The following is a 5,779-nucleotide window of genomic DNA, read 5'->3' on the forward strand; positions in this document are numbered from 1 at the left end:
TTTAGAACATCGCTTCCTTTTTACTTTACAAAGAAAATATTTAGTCGTATGAAAAAAAAATTATTGTAAAAGTTCCAGTCACAATTGGTTTACTATATCCAGTCAGACTTTTTTTTTAAAGCTGCCGTTTTTCAGGATCTATATACTGTTTATTAAAAAAAAAGCTTTCGGGGTAAGTTGACAAATTTTTTTTTTAAAATTAATTTTAAAAAAATTTCTATTAATTTTGCACTTAATAGTGCATTAATAATCATTTTTATAGTTTGCGCCAACTTACCCCGTGGTGGGGTAAGTTGGCGCAATTTTTTTTTTTTTTTTTTGAGGGTCCGGAAAGGCCTCAAGAATTTTTTTTTGTAAATGAATGCAAATTTGATAAGATACCCTAATCCATACTTTTTAAGACTACACTTTAATATTTTTTAAAAAATGTACTGTTAGGGCTACAGAGCTCATAGAGTAAAAACCGAGCCAACTAGCCCCGGTCTCCCCTATTATTGTTATCTTATTAACTTCTCCTAAAGTAGTAAAATAAGTACTTAATGTATATTTAATAGTTTTATAGTGTAGTAACTTTATAATAAAATAGCAAAGATTGATTAATAAAAATGATTTTTGTTGTCTCCTCAATTTTAAAATATTACACTGCAAATATTTTACATATGTTTTATAAAGAAAAGAAATTATTTAGTTTTGAACGAATCTAATAACATTATATAGTCAATAATAAAAGCAGTTTTTACTTGTTTTAGCTTCTTACATTTTTTTGGCATGATTCAATACTTTATTACTATTATACCTTAAAAAACCCATAAAAAAAACCCTTGTGGTTTTTGGTATTCAAAATAATTTTCAAATAAGCTATTTCAGTGTAGTGTAGTAAAACTTTCGATACAGCAAAAAGTTATTACTTAGGCAGCAATTTAAAAAATTTATATTTCTTTGATAAATAGAATGTCAACTTTATATGTTCAAAAGTAAGTTTAGATAAAATTTCTCTATTTTCATAGAATATATAAGCAATATAGTTTCACAGTATATACATACCATCGTTATATATGTATATCTTTTTTATCTGAATGTTTTAAGTTGGATAAATCACATTTGAATAAGACAGTAGCAAGTTGTTTTATTTTAATGTGGTGGATGGAGTATAAATTAATGACTTAAAATGCATTTTGAAAAACTTGCTATTTGCAGAAACTTCATCGCAAGTTGCAACCAATAATATTTAAGAAGTTTAGTCTACAAATATCGATATCTTTTTAAAGTAAAAAAATATTTGTCATGTAGAGGCATCAGTTGTGATAAAGTCAGCTAGATTAATTAAGTATATTATCATACACTGCAGCATTCTTTGAAACTAGAAAATTATAATGGGATATCTTATTCTAGTTAAAGATAAACCTCTATTTATTTTTTCCTCTCTAAATAACTTTATAAAAGGTGAGATATTAATGTTTCTGCATTCAACAGAATAATTACTAAATCATTGCTTAAACTTATAGTCAAGGTATAGAATAGAGTTATGTAACTATCTTGAAATAGAATATGTAACTACCTTTTTTAATACACTGTGCTTTTTTTTATATAATTAAATCCTTTTTTATTATGTACTTTAGCGATGCAGTATTTGGTAGCAGAATTTTTCGCATCGTCATTTTTTGCATCAAATTTAATTACTTTATTTAATATTATATACGATGCAATAAAAAAATAACAAAAACAAACATAAGCAAACATACCAAAAACAAAATAAAAACAAAAAAGTTATATTCAAGCTTTTAAATTTTTGCTTAAGAAGTTTTGATATATTATCTATTTTTTAGGTATCTTAACAAATTTGTTAAAATCTTATTTTTTTTTTTAAATAATATAATAAAAACTAATAATACAAAAAAATAAGTTATATACTTCGATTTATTTTGAAAAAAAATTATTATTTACTTAATAAATTTTTTACTCAATAATAAAATAAGAAAATCATTTTTGAACAAAATTTATTTTTGATAAAAAAAAGGTTTAAGTTTTTATTATAGAGTAGAATGTGTTATCCTTAGTAACGTATAGTTTTCTACCTTCTGAGGTAGAAAATTATACCTTTAAGGTAGGATATTGTATAATAAATCATTAACTTTGATATTATATAGGTAACAAAGATATAATTTTCTACCTTAGAAGGTACTTTACTAAGGGTACGCATACCTCACCCTCACATACCTTACCCTAAGGTTAAAATTTCTAACTTTCTTTTATAGAGTGTGATCGAGGAATAAGTGCTATTATTAAACCACCTAAAATTATATAAATGAAACTTGAATTTTCTTGTTTCTAGTAAAGAAACCAACATAATGCAAAAAAATTAAAAATTGAGTCACGCGAAGAAGTGGATTTAAGAAGTTGTAAATGTGGTCAGAGTTGTTAAAAAAACAAAAAAAAAACGACAGTAATGTAAAGATTTAACTTAATCACTTCTTTACTTTTTTCTACTTTATTTGAACTTTATATTTGAACTCTATACAATCTTTTTTGCATAAATTAACTGCAAAACTATTTATAAGGAGGTATAAATAACTTTTATGTGGAATTTATATTTTTTTTTATTGAAGCCGTCCATTAATTACATAAACATTTTTTGGCAATTTTTAACTCCCCCTTCCCCCTTGTCAACTACTTGTCAAACTTCCAAAAACCTGCCTATAAAATTACGTCAACATTCGATAGGCCCTCCCTTAGCACTGAATGAACCAATTGCATTTAGCAAGTTGTATAAACCAGGGGTCGGGAGCATTTTGAGTTTGAGGAACCAAAAGTTACTATTTACAAAGTTTTTTAGTTTTTAAAAAGCTTCCAACATTTTTATTTTAATATTATATTAATATTTATGCATAGAGCTAAAGTGCCGCACCTTGCACAACGCGGTTTTTGAAAACGAGGAACATAAATAGTTTTATTAAAACACTCAAAGTTGATCAGCCATGGCGCAGTGGTAACGCGCTTGCCTCAAAAGCGCAAGATCCTTGGTTCAAACCCCACCTCTAGGCAAGTTTTGCAACATCGGTTGGGAAGGAGGCGTGAACTTCCTATTAATGCTCTTCCGCGGTACTTTGTGATAAGACCGTAAGGACATCTTGGGGCACCTAAAAAAAAAAAAAAATAGAGGACTGCAAACGGTATCTAATTTTTCCTTTTTAAAGTAATTAGCTTTATTTAAAGAAGTAACTTTTTTGACGTCAACTTGCTTTTTTGACATGCTTATAAACGTACATGAATTATAAAGATACAATGATATCACAAATTATTTATTCAACAATGCCTAAAACATTTTATTAAAGGAATTACTTACTAATTAACAATAACTAATAATTTACTAAAGCTCAACTAGGTACTTAGAAATAAGAAACAGCGTTTAAAATTTTTACATTTTTAATTAAACTCCACTGAATAAAAATAACTTAAATAATTTTCTCAAAGGTTTTTTTATTGTTTACATTTCACAGATTCTACCATATCGAATGAGATGATATGTAATAGAATATCACCGCACCTTAGAATATCACCGCACCAGTAGAAATAATGAAAACGAGGATGCGTTTTGAAGTAATAGAACTTAGTAGGGTACCGAGTGCGTCCGAATAATACAAGAACGTTCATAGTTTATAATAATAACGCAACAAATACATAAATGAAATTCATTATTAATATGTTGGTATATACGAAGTCCGCAAGACATGGTACTATAATTTAATTTTTAATTCTAAAATTGATGATTTTCTAGTAATATTTTACATATTTTCAACCAGATGTTATGCAATATTTTATATATCTATATGAGGGGATGTTACATTCTAAGCACTATTTGGTTTGTTGTTTTTTAACAAAATACAAGGGCGATGTGATATTCTACACATATAATAGTAGCATGCCAATATTTCTTAATTTTATTAAGGGGAGATGATATTCTAACATTCTAAGCACTATCTAGTATGTTGTTTTTTAACAAAATACATGGGCGATGTGATATTCTAAAAATATAATAGTATGTTTCTTAATTTTATTAAGGGGAGGTGATATTCTAACATTCTAAGCAACAAATGCAGCTATCTAATATGTTATTTTTTTAACAAAGTACATGAAGGTTTGATATTCTAAGCATTTAATACTGATAGTATATAATATATTTTTTAATTTCATTAAGTTGATGTGCTGTTCATAGATTCTAGGCTGCAAATACAACTATGATAATTAGAAAGAAAATACATTGAAAATGTTTGTTTTGTTGTTTTTGATTATATTAAAAAAAAGAGCTCAGTAATTTATCTATGTTCTACATAACTATTTTCTTTTATGATGTTTGCATTGCTTATCTTAATCGCAAGGCCTAAAGTATTTTTGATTTTCCTAAAATTGTTAATTAATCTTCTTTTTTTCCTTGATTTTAGGTTCTTAATCTTCCTAGTTGTAGAATCACAATAAAAACTGTCAGTCTTGATCTGAAGAAACGGTCAATGCCGGGAAGAGCATCTGGTTGTAAAAAATTGCTTTAACACTTCTAACTTCGTTTAATTTAGAAATTGGTGTACAAGGATTTTTAGTTTTTATTAATATAATACAATTTTTTTTAAACATTATTGAAAACTTTTTGTTAATTTTTTCTTAGTTATACTAATGTATTACATCTAATTGTATTTAGTTTTTGGTATTTGTTTTTTGGAAGCCGATAACAGGTAAAAGTCTACTTTGTCTTTATCAGGGTTATCATATTATATAAACCAATATATTACAATAAAGCATTTTATATACAAAATTTTATAAAATTTTTTAATTCTTTTCTTTTGCTTGAAGAATTTTCAGCCATGTACCAAACCTATAGTGAAAGTGTAGTTGTAGTTATTTAAATCAATCAAATATTTTATCATATCAAATATACTAAACCTATGTTCATACTAAACCTATGTTCATTATAATATATCATTTACTGTAGCAAATGTTTAAAAAAATCTAAACCAAAATTAAAATATCTACAATAATAATAACAATAATAATTAGTTTTTTTCTTAAAACCAACCTAGTTTTAAGAAATTGAAAAACCTCCTTAAACACAACAAATTCAAAATCAAACTAAAAATTAGTTTTTCTTTGTAGTACAAAGACTTCTTCTGTCTCAAGTTGAAAAATAGCTCCAACTTTTAGGAGTTCAAATATCTCTGTATAACTATTTGAAACAATTTTAACCAAAATAAATGAAAACGTACTTCTTCTACTGATGTTTCATGCTTTATATTTATATATTATACGTATTAAAGACCTCAAATGAAATCATAATAATAATAATAAAGCCTAGAGTTATGATTTAACAAAAGGAATTGTAATAGTAAATATAGTGCATAAATAATATCTTCAAAATTTTATACTTATAAATCTTAACATACTTTTAAAGATGAATGTTTCCACAGCAAAACGATATGCTGTTTTTGGTTTCATAGGCTATGCACTCCATATGATACCATCTATTTGGAATGCAAATATCACATTTTATCTATAAAAAACATCTTTTTTTTATAATTCTTTCCCTAATTGAAACATAATAATAAAAAATTAGTGGAACAAAGATTTTATTACCCATTCATCTAACTTCTGCTTTTTTCTTGTTTTTGGACCTTTTATGTTTCCATAAATGCGACACACTGTATTGTACCAGCATTTTTGACCTAATAATTTAAGCTTGAATAATTTAATGTTTTTGTTTATTTTTATTCTATCGTAAATTTTTTGTAAATAT

General features: G+C 25.9%; 1 long non-coding RNA gene across 1 annotated transcript in view; it reads right to left on the minus strand.

The window, feature by feature from the left end:
- Positions 1-4,745: 4,745 nt before the first annotated feature.
- The window catches only part of LOC136090718 (uncharacterized), a 1,153-nt gene continuing 119 nt past the window's right edge, over positions 4,746-5,779 (minus strand). The window contains exons 2-4 of the long non-coding RNA XR_010643664.1: positions 5,620-5,708; positions 5,430-5,536; positions 4,746-4,864 (exon numbers count right to left, since the gene is read on the minus strand). This is a non-coding gene — a long non-coding RNA (uncharacterized LOC136090718). The remainder of the gene's footprint in view (positions 4,865-5,429; positions 5,537-5,619; positions 5,709-5,779) is intronic.

Source organism: Hydra vulgaris, chromosome 14, assembly GCF_038396675.1.
Source record: "Hydra vulgaris chromosome 14, alternate assembly HydraT2T_AEP".
In the NCBI taxonomy this organism is placed as follows: domain Eukaryota; kingdom Metazoa; phylum Cnidaria; class Hydrozoa; order Anthoathecata; family Hydridae; genus Hydra; species Hydra vulgaris.